This window comes from Vulpes lagopus, chromosome 5, assembly GCF_018345385.1.
Source record: "Vulpes lagopus strain Blue_001 chromosome 5, ASM1834538v1, whole genome shotgun sequence".
In the NCBI taxonomy this organism is placed as follows: Eukaryota; Metazoa; Chordata; class Mammalia; order Carnivora; family Canidae; genus Vulpes; species Vulpes lagopus.
In genome coordinates this window covers 7,212,527-7,223,646 of record NC_054828.1, presented here as the reverse complement: position 1 = coordinate 7,223,646, position 11,120 = coordinate 7,212,527, and the positions used below count along the sequence as shown (strand labels likewise).

The window sequence follows — 11,120 nt, the reverse complement described above, 5'->3', positions numbered from 1 at the left end:
GCCGCATCCTGGGGGTAGAGTGTATTTAAAAATAATTTTAAAATATTTACAAATATTTAAAGATTTTATTTATCCTTTTGACAGAGAGAGAGCACAACAGGGGGAGCAGCAGGCAAAGGGAAAGGGAGAAGCCGGCTCCCCGCTGAGTGGGGTGGAGCCCCATCCTGGGCTCCATCCCAAGACCCCAAGATCAGGACCTGAGCAGAAAGCTGATGCTTATCTGACTGAGCCACCCAGGTGCCCTAATAAAAAGTTATTTTTAAAAACCCCATTATCTTGGGGCACCTGGGTGAATCAGTGGTTGAGCATCTGCTCCCTCTGCCTGTGTCTGTGCCTCTCTCTGTGTGTCTCTCATGAATACATAAAATCTTAAAAAAATTATCTTTTAAAAAATAGCAAGTTGTCCATACTCCTTGTCTTTCTTTTTCTGCTCTATTTTCTCAATGGCACTAATCTCCACTTCACATATAGTCAAGAACTGTACAGAGTCTGAGATTGTACCATATTTACAAACTAATAAACTGTTTATTATTGTTTAGTAATAGTGTGTTGCTGTTTCATGGATGAAACTCCTGGGTAAGAGGCAAAAGATTTTGTCTAATTTGTTTACTGTTACTCATGGTAAAAACAGTAGCAGAGGCTCCATGTCTGTCTGCATCAATGTCCCATGTCCCCCAAGCCCTGCAAAGGACCCACCACGGAGCCCTATACACCTCAAGGATGGCAATATAGAAGAGGAACACAGGGATTAGAGATTCACTGCTTTTATAGCAAGTGGTAGGCATGTATGTTCTTTGCTGGGGGTGGGGGGAGACGTCACCTTCTCCCTCAAGGTTGCTTGCTGCAAACGCAACCCTGAGAGATAGTCTGGGCAAAGAGCTTTAAAGGCCTTGCTTTCTTGGCATTCACAGCAAGAACCCGCAGGGATGTGCAGAGCCCATGGCCAGTTGCTTCTCTCAATAGTTATAAAATTACTTACTCATTGTCTCTCCAGCTACAGCGTAAGACACAGGAGAGTAGAAACTTTGTCATTTTGTATGTCCAACACTTTATTTTTTAAAATATTTTATTTATTTGAGAGAAGGAATGAGCAGGAGTGAGGGGCAGAGGGAAATGAAGAAGTAAACTCCCCACTGAGCAGGGAACCAGACATGGGGCTCAGTCCCAGGTCTCTGGGATCATGATCTGAGCAGAAAGCAGACACTCAGCCAACTAAGCCACCTACGTGCTCCTGTCTAGCACTTTAAAAAGTGCCTGGCCTGTGGTAGTTGCTTGGTAATTATTTGTTGAATGAATGGATTGATTTATATCCATTGATTAATTCTAAGCAGCGATTCTTTCATCATCTCCTAGGGCAGACCCTACCCCCCACCTCGAGAATACAGATGAATCAGACATTATGTATCAACGCTGGGGTTGGGGAGCCAGGTCCTGATCACACAGAGACATACTCCCTGTCTTACCTAAATCCTTCTCACTGCAGACTAGACTATATCTTGCTTAGAAAGAGCTGGAAGTGACTTTGTGGAGTTCCTGCCCCAGCACAGATGGACTTTGATTCTTCTGGCGTGGGATGTGGAGGGGACTCCCCAAAAGCCCGATGGTGATGAGTACTCTGAACATAAGGTAAGCCAAGCTGGGGGATAGAGAGGGACAGGAAGAAGCTATGTTAGGTGAGGGGAGGCCTCTGTCAGCAGGTGATGCTTGAACAGAGGCCTGAATTCAGCGGGAGAGGAGCCAGTTAAGTATATTGAAGAGGATTCGGGCAGAAGGAGCAGCAAATGCCAAGAGCCTAAGGGGGGAGCATCCCTGGCACTTCTGAGGAACAGCAAGGAGGCCAGTGGCTGAAGCAGATGGAGTGAAGAGAAAGTGGGGAGAAAGGAGGCTACAGAGATGACCGAGACCCTTGGAGTGGCCTGGAGAGGCTCAGGCCCTGTCAGCACTTTCTGAGACCTTCAATTAACACATGCTGAGTGCCTGCCTTGGGCCAGGCCTGGTGCTGAGCACTGGTGACCCAGGCACCAGAGGTGTCATCCTGGCTTCAACGGCAGATGGCCAGATGACAAGAACTAATGCAGCACATTTGGTGAGAGCCACCCCAGGAAGCAGCAGGAGCCCAGAAGCATGAAGGGTCCCTGGGGAGCCATCGCTACACTTGGCTGGGGATGTGACTATTGGCTGAGATGTTAAAATGAGTTGGTGCTTGTCACATGAGCAGTGGAATAGAAAAGAGCTGTGTGTAGGATACCGTGATACTCATGACCTGAGCTGAAGGCAAGACACTTAACTGAGCCACCCAGGTGCCCCTGAGATAGTGTTTTTCAAACTGGCTTCTATAGAGCCCTGGGGAGATGCGTCGGGGATGTACTATAGGGATAAGGGGAAGCTGTGTAGGTAGGGTCCAGAAACTGCACCCCATTATTTAACAGAAGCAGCTCAGGCTTTATCTCTACTTTATATTGAACTTTCCATATGTTTGTGTATGAATAAAGAATTATATGGCTAAAAGTATCTAAAGCTGTTAATACATTTTTACAGCTTTATCAAAGTATGATTGATACATGAGAAGCTACACATATTTTTTAATATTTTAAAATTTTATTTTTTTAAATTTAATTTTAAAGATTTTATTTGTTTATTTAAGAGACAAGGCGGGAGAGAGCATGAGCAGATGGAAGGGGCAGAGGGAGAGGGAGAAGTGGACTCCCCACTGAGCAGGGAGCCTGACGCAGCTTGATCCCAGGACCCTGAACTGAAAGCAGACGCTTAACCAACTGAACCACCCAGGCACCCCAAGGTGCACATATTTAAAATATACAGTTTGATAAATTTGAGCTATGTGTCCACCTAGGAAGCCACCACACAATCAATGTAATGCACATGTCCATTATCCCCCGAAAGTTTCTTTGCATTCCTTTGTCATCCCTCCCCCAACTCCTCTCTGTCCTCCCACTCCAGACTGTTGAGGAGCACTGTGGAAGCTTTGCTCACAATAGTCTCATACTGGACTGGAAACAAGCCAAATGTCCTTCAGGGGTCAACACATAAACTGGTTGTGGTGTACTGATCAGTGTAGCCACATCAGTGAGTAGCAAAAACACTGTGCTGAGAAACAGAAGCCAGACACAAAAGAGTCCGTATTGTTTGAGTCCATTTGCATCAAATAAAATAGAGGAAACCCTAACTTATGGTGATAGAAATCAGTGGGTACCTTTGGGAAGTATGTATTGACTGGCAAGAGGCAGGAGGGAATAGTCTGGGGAGATGGAAATCTAGACACTGATCACAGCTGTATACACAGATCACTTAAGATCTGTATTTTACTATATGTACTTGGCCTCATTACAAATCCCTCTATGAACTCAAATTCACTCCCCATACCGCATATATGCTGGAGAGGACCCACCACCCTTGCAGGGGTCCAGATGGTCCCAGAGCAGGCAGGGTATCTGTGGCATGGGGAACCCAGGGTCCTGAAGGCATCTCTCCCCACGGCCTCTCCCATCTGCCTGTCCTCAGGTTTCTGGGAATGGACTCCCTGGGGAAGTGGTTCCTTGAAGCCTCTTTCCCGCCCCATAGGCCTCCAGGGCTGCTCTGTCCTCCTGAGACAACAATCACTGATATTTACAGAATGCACACTAGGTGCCTGACACTTTGCTGACTCTGTCCATAGCACAGGAGGCTTGGGAGGTGGACCCCTTACCCCACCTTTACTCCCCGGCTTTGTCACTGAGAAGCTGGGTGACCTAGAGGAAGGAGAAGGTAAGTGGTGTCACTTCTCTGAGCTGTAGCTGCCTTGTCCCAGATCAGCTCTCAACACCAATCCAGCTGGAGGATGGAATGAAGTGGTGTGTGGGGCCATGCCTGGGATGTAGGTATTCTCAGTCCCTGGGAGTCACAACCATCAGAGGCCGTGTCCCAGCCAAGGGGACTGTGGGGCTGGTGAAGCAGAGTCTGGAGAGGCAGCCCCTGTGGGAGCCTGAAGGTCAGGCTAGGGCTCTGACTCTGGCATTGTTACTTTCTTGCTGCGTGACCTTGGATGATGGATAAATGGATTAATATAAATAAAGCGCTGAGCGCAGGGTCTACATCAGACTGATGTGTCCAGAGTCTCAGTCTCAGTCTTGGTTCTTTCCTTTACAACATACAACTCGTTGGTTCTACTAGTTGCTACTTCTCTGTCCCCACCTGCCTGCTGGGGACCCTCATCTCTCCCTACCCACAAACAGCAAGCCTCCAAACCCATTTATCTCAGCTGCGGTCCCCTCATCTCCAGGCTCAGCAGCCAGGGGACCCAGAAGCCTGCTGGGTGGTTCCCATCCTCCCCGAATTCTCCCAACCCTGTCCGGACTGTCATTTCTGTACCACGTGCACAGTGCGAGGGATCCAGAAGAGGAGGCTGGTTGCCAGGACAACGGAGGATAAAGCCCTTGCTCTGCCAGTGTGCTGATTGGCTGCGACACGTCCCGCCTCCTGCCATCCTGAGGGTGGGGGGTAGGGGGAAGGGTCTCGGATGGGCAGGGAGAGGTGCCAGTGTGCCTTGCCAGCCCAGGACTGCCCCGTCCTGGCCCAGTCAGAGCCCCGGGGCCCAAGAAGCTCAGTCTCCCACGGGGGGCACTGGCCTCGCCCTTTCTCTGCCTCCAACACCCAGGGCGGTTGCAGATGGCAGTGTCTCTGGAGACAGCAGCTGTGTCTGAGTCTGCAGGCCGACGCTGAGCTGCTCAGGCTGAGGTGGTGTGCTCAGCACGGAGCCCCCAGAACAGGCATCTGCACGTGAGGTGGGTCTGCGGGCATGCGGCGGGGAGGGGGCACCGAGTGCTGCCAGTGGCTTGGGAGGCAGGCAGCAGGGCTCTCCAACCCTCACACTGTCCTGGATGTGACTGGCTAGAACGGGGCTGAAAAATTCCTGGTGACCCCCTCTCCCAACTTGTCACCGTGCATGGGGAACCCTGAAGCCCAGAGAGGGTGAGGTGTGGCTCAAGGTCACATCGGAAGCCAGTGAGTGATCTGTTGTTTCAGGGAGGCTAGTCCCCTGAGAATCCAGGAGGAGGTCTAGGGGGTCCTCAGTCTGCATGAAATGCCTGGGGTTTTGTTCACAAGGCTGGAGAGGTTGGGAGAATCTAAGTTGTGCTCCCTAGACCCACACCACGGCAGCCCAAGTGGCTTCAGCTCTGCCCAAGATGCTCATTCTCATGTTTATGCTGCAAGGGCCCTGGAGTCCTGCCTGTGGCCAGGGGTGGGGCATGAATCATTTGGCATCAGATTAATTTGGAGCAGCCTTTCTGCCTGAGGTCCTCTTTTCCTGACTTCCCCTCAACCCAGCAGCACCAAACGATTCTGAACTCTCTTTGGCTGTCCAGAAAGGCAGATAGTTAGGAGCACACTTCGTTTTACTTCTCCATGAGTAGGGCACCTTGAGACATTGTCTGTGCTTCAGAACAGCCAATGGGAACCCTGGGTGGGCGGCAGGCACCGGATGGATGCGGGACCAGGAAGCAGCATCTCTCTCTCCTCCTGGGGTCATGGCCCACCTTGGAGACCACCTGGATATAGTGGGACAAGAGGAGCTGGAGTTTAGAGACAGAAGTTGAGAAGCAAGAGCTTCTATTTAGCTTGCCCTAGAGGTTGTTCTGTCCATCACTTCTTCCCTCCCCAGAAGCCAACATGGGCCTCTGCTCATTTCATTCTGCTCAGGAGTCTTTACCCACCTCGGAGGACTCAACCCCCAGGACACCTCTAGGGGGTTGGGGTCCAGCTCTTAGTTACCTTCAGATTGGGTAACCCAGGGCAAGTTAGCAGACCCATCCGGGTCTCAGTAAAATGCAGACAGTGACACCTACCCCATAGGCCTCATGCAAGGTTTGTGAGCACATTCGAACAGTGCTTTCCCTGTCTTGCTGGCAGAGGTGCAGTTCCTCACCCTACCCCCTTCTTCCCCCTCAGGAAAGGTTTAAGGGGGAGTTAAATGGGTCTTGCTTTATCCCATTCCTAGAAGGGATAGTCTGCGATCCGGCTTTGAAGTGTGAGTAGGAGTCTGCCCCACAGTCCAAAAGACGCTCCAGGGAAAATGAAAGTGTCTGAAAGACACGCAGGTGCATGCAGGTGACTGACAAGCAGTCCTGGAGGATGGCACGGAGGCTGAGAGATGAGGCTGGGAGGTTGGCAGAGTGCAGCTGTGGGGACCTTTGGGCCATTCTAACGGGTCTGGGTATATGTAACATTTGTGAAGCACCTTATACCTGCTACCTACCTACTATTTTCCTGCCTCTGGTTGGCAGAGTGAAGTAAAGTGAGGCTGACTCTGGACCATGCAGCATGGTGCTAAATGCTCGCCAGGCCGTATATTGTCAAATATTCACAGTGACCTTAAGAAATGGATCCTGGAAAAAAAAAATGGATCCTGTTTCTATCCCCATTTTACAGATAAGGAAACTGAGGCTCAGAGAGTCAGAACTATGTAGCAGGTGTTATGGGCTGGGCATTAATTCTGAGTATTTTACCTAAAATCAACCCATTTAATGGTCACAACAGCTGTGAGGTCTAGGCACTACCTTCATTCCCACTTTACAGATATGGAAACCCAAGGCCCAAGGTTTTTGGGCTGGTGCTTGTGTCCACAGGCTTATAATTACGAACTTGGGTGTGGGCCTGAATTCGGGGAGCCTGTGCCCACCCTGTTGACACCAATCTGATCCCCTGGGGATGGTTGTTTGTTCAGCACACTTTCACCAGGCCACACCCAGCCAGGATGTGCGGGCGGCTGGGGACCCAGTCATCTGTGAGGGTCTGGCTAGGGGCAGCATCCGCAACTGCGCAGTCCAGCCCCAGGGGTTGGCTCAGAGGAGGCACAGACCCAGCTGTCCTTTACTGAGTGCTCTGAGTCCCCCCTAGGCTCAGTTAGTGTCCTCTTCCACAGAGGCCAAGGATGCTGAGACCCAGAGAGCTTAGGGAACTTGGCTGGAGGGCACCTGTGCCCCAGAGGGGCTGAGCCAGGTGCGCCCCTCAGCCATAAGCTGCCTTTTTAAAGGGTGAGTAGGGGCCAGGTGGGCGCCTGTGATGGGGGCAGCTCTGCTCCTGGTGGGGGCAGGGGCGGGCTGCCCGGTCATGCCCGCCGCCCTCCTGGGCGCTTCTCGTCTCTAGGGTGGTGCTGACGTCCTGGCCCCAGGCAGCCTGCGCGTCTCCCCCGGGCCGGCGGGCGGGACGAGGGGCAGCTCCGCCAGCGCTCGCCGCCTTTGTCTCGGCAGCTGAGCCGCCGCGATGCCGCACTTCCTGGACTGGTTCGTGCCGGTGTACCTGGTCATCTCCGTGCTCATCCTCGTGGGCTTCGGCGCCTGCATCTACTACTTCGAGCCTGGCCTGCAAGAGGCGCACAAGTGGCGCATGCAGCGCCCCCTGGTGGACCGTGACCTCCGCAAGACCTTGATGGTCCGCGACAACTTGGCCTTCGGAGGGCCAGAGGTCTGAGCTGAGCGGCGCCGGTGGCCGGTCCCCACCCCCACCCCACCTCCGGGCGGGGACCCGGCGCCCTCCCCCTCCTCCACCACCCCCTCGCCCAACTGGAGACCCTGGGCCAGAGAGAGGACAACCCCTGGTCCTCCAGTCCATCCCTCTGGAGCCTGGATCCTCCTAGCAGAGGCTTCTGGGTGCTCAGGGTGGACCCTGGGTGCACCCAGTGAGATGGGGCACCTGGGTACCTTAAGGTGTCGCTGCCACTGGCCCAGGGCTTGCTTTCCACGTCGAGCCAGTTCACTCCACGCCTGCCCTCTAGGTTTATTCCCCATTGACCCCCAGTGCCTTTGTGCTGCCCAGCACTCTTGCCCCTCACCTGGCGTCAGGCACCGCTGTCCCTGCCTGTCCTAGCCTCTGGATTCCACCCCCCCACTGAATCCCTGGTGATGCTCAGTGGCCCACTCCACCCAAGGCACCCACCCTGCAGCTTCACAGGGCCCACTTCAAAGCTGACCCAAGGAAAGGGCCCTATTTGGAGGGGTGTCTGCTTGGTCCACCCCAGGCCCCTCCCCTGGACTCACGCTTGGCACTGGTAAGAGTGTGAGATGGGGAGGCAGAGGGGGTAAGGCCATAGAGAAAGGAGGTGTGTGTGTGTGTGTGTGAGAGAGAGAGAGAGAGAGAGAGACAGAGACAGAGACAGAGACAGAGAGACAGAGAGAGACAGAGTATCTTGGGGGCAGTGGAGAGGCATGTGGGGAAGGGGAGATGCAGGTCTGTCCGTGTGAGAGGGAGAGTGGGAGGTGGTGGGGATAGTGTGAGCTTGCGAGTAGCATGGAGGGGGGTGCCAGCAACAGTTCCCACCTCCCTCCCTCTGCCAGACTTCTCTATCTCTCCTTCCCCAAGGGCCCTGCCCCCCCCCCGCCCTTCAGATCCTATACCCCCTGCCCAGCACCACCCTAGCCCCAAAGAGAGCCCTCCTCCTGTGTGATTGGCAGCTGTCTCACTCTCCTTGTCTGTAGCTTCCCTCTTAGTTTCTTGCAATAATAAAGACTTCATGACTATTTCTGCAAGACTGTCTCCTTTCCCGGAGGGAGGATCATGTCTGTCATCTCACTGGATCTTCATAAAAAAAAAAAAAAAAAAAAAAAAAAAAAAAAGCCAAAAACATGGAAATGCAATATTCCTTTTTTTTTTTTTTTTTTTAAAGATTTTATTTATTGGGATCCCTGGGTGGTGCAGCGGTTTAGCGCCTGCCTTTGGCCCAGGGCGCGATCCTGGAGACCCGGGATCGAATCCCACGTTGGGCTCCTGGTACATGGAGCCTGCTCTTCTCTCTGCCTATGTCTCTGCCTCCCTCTCTCTCTCTCTCTCTCTCTCTCTGTGACTATCATAAATAAAAATTAAAAAAAAAGATTTTATTTATTTATTCATGAGAGATACAAAGAGAGAGAAGCAGAGACACAGGCAGAGGTAGAAGCAGGCTCCATGCAGGGAGCCTGATGTGGGACTTGATCCCGGGACTCCAGGATCATGCCCTGGGCTGAAGGTGGCGCTAAACCGCTGAGCCACCCGGGCTGCCCCTCGCCCCATTTTTTAAAGATTGATTGATTGATTCATGAGAGACACAGAGAAAGAGGCAGAGACACAGGCAGAGGGAGAAGCAGGGTCCCTGCAAGGAGCCCGATGCAGGACTCGATCCCAGGACCCTGGGATCCTGCCCTGAGCTGAAGGCAGATGCTCAATTGCTAAGCCACCCAGGCGTCCCTCTCACCCCATTTTTAATTCTTGCTTCTGTGCACCCACTTCATGAGCTACCCCGGACCCCCTGATTATGGAAAATGTAGCAGCCACTTGCTGACCACTGCTCCAGCCACTGGGAAGTTAGTGACTGGTCCCTCTCTCTGGCCTCAAGCACCAGTATCCTATGGGAGGGATTCACTAGCTTATCCTAGGGCAGGTACCTATTTTAAACCAATCATCCAAGGGTAGGGCAATGTCCTGTGTATGGTCCAGCTTGGGGGCAGTGTGCCTCTGGACCAGCATCATCTGGGCTGGGGTCATCTCAGAACAAGGCAGCTCTATGGGGATGTTGGCAATGGGGCAGAATCCAGAAGAGATTATGTGAACCACCCTCCTACGGCTCAGTCCAAACACACCAAAAAGGCCCTGTTGGAGGTGGATTGGGCTGGACTGGCTGAGCCTGCGAGGGCCTCAGGCTAGATCTGGCCTGCAGCCTAGTTTGGTTTGTCCAACACAGCCGTTTGAACAAAATGCAAATTAATTGGCAACATTTATAAGTCAGGAGATTTCACACGAAAAATCTCTTTTTCTCACCCCTCTTTAAAAATAAAACCTCAGGCCACGCTGGATTGGAAGTGTGAGTGTGTTCAAGGTTATTAACGCCTAACCTCAGCAGGATGGATGTTGGGCATGGCCCTACCTGAGGCTTGGGCAGTGGCCAGTCTTCCTCACAGGAGAGCTGCTTCTGCACAAGGGCAGCAGCAGGGCTTCCCCATCCCCCTGCCCCTGCGGGCCTGCTGAGGAGGAGCCTGGGCTCAGAGAGGGAGAACCAGTCTCACAAGCCTTCTGCTCTTAAACGTTCCCAGTTTCTAGGGCTTTCTTTCTTTCTTTCTTTCTTTCTTTCTTTCTTTCTTTCTTTCTTTCTTTCTTTCTTTCTTTCTGATTTTATTTATTTATTTATTTGGGAGAGAGCGAGCGTGAGCAGGGGGAATGGCAGAAGGAGAGGGAGAGGCCCTGACGTGAGGCTTGATCCAGGACCCTGGGATCATGACCTGAGCTGAAGACAGAGGCTTAACGGATGGAGCCACCCAGGTGTCCCGCAGTTCCCAGGGCTTCTTACATAAATGTTTAGTTACACCTGCTCTTCCCATAAATAAGGAAGAGTTTCAGGAAGGTTTCAGTTAAAGAAGCCACATACATGGGGGGTGAGAGGAAATGTTCTGACTCTGACTCCCATGGTGATACCATTACTTGTCTCTGAGCTTCCTGGTGGCCAGAGGGAAAGAGGAAACATGAAGAGATCATTTTACTCTTGTTATGTGATAGAAGGGAGAGAGATAGACTCTTCATGAAAGACAAATTTCTGGCTCTAGATACTAGGAAAAAATGCCTCCAACGGGATGTTAACACAACAGACTGCATCCTGAGGATTTTTTTTTTTTTTTGACAAGGGGGAGGGGATAGACTCAGCAGGGCCCACAGAAACAGGCCAGTGCCCATGACGCCAGACTTTTCCATCTGCCAGAGCGCACCAGAGGACTGTATGGGGAGTAACTTGAGGTCAGAGCCTGACAATAGTAAACCCTATAAAACTGTTCATTTGCATTGCACATCCTGGGCAAAAGCTTCCTTAGCTCTCAGACATACATCTGAATTCATCAAGTGTTTCTGTGGGCCAGGCACTCATAGGGGACTGAGGCCCAGATTAATGTCTGCTGCCAGTGCCTGGCATTGTGCTCAGCTCAGGGCAAGTTTTCCATAGACAGCTGGTTGTTTCCACATCACTCCTGCCCCGCCTGCCCCGCTGGGTTGTGGCAAATGTCGAAGGAGATAGTTGGGAAGTAAGCACTGTATGAATGCTGTGCCTCTTACAGCTACCCTCCCGAACCCCACAGAGCCATGCCATGTGCCTGCTCTACCCCAGCACGAGG

General features: G+C 52.2%; 1 long non-coding RNA gene across 1 annotated transcript; it reads left to right on the top strand.

Moving 5' to 3' along the window:
- Positions 1-4,473: 4,473 nt before the first annotated feature.
- Positions 4,474-8,510, top strand: LOC121491412. Its single transcript, XR_005987972.1, has 2 exons — positions 4,474-4,778; positions 7,141-8,510. It is a non-coding gene; the product is annotated as an uncharacterized LOC121491412 (long non-coding RNA).
- The last annotated feature ends 2,610 nt before the right edge of the window (positions 8,511-11,120 follow it).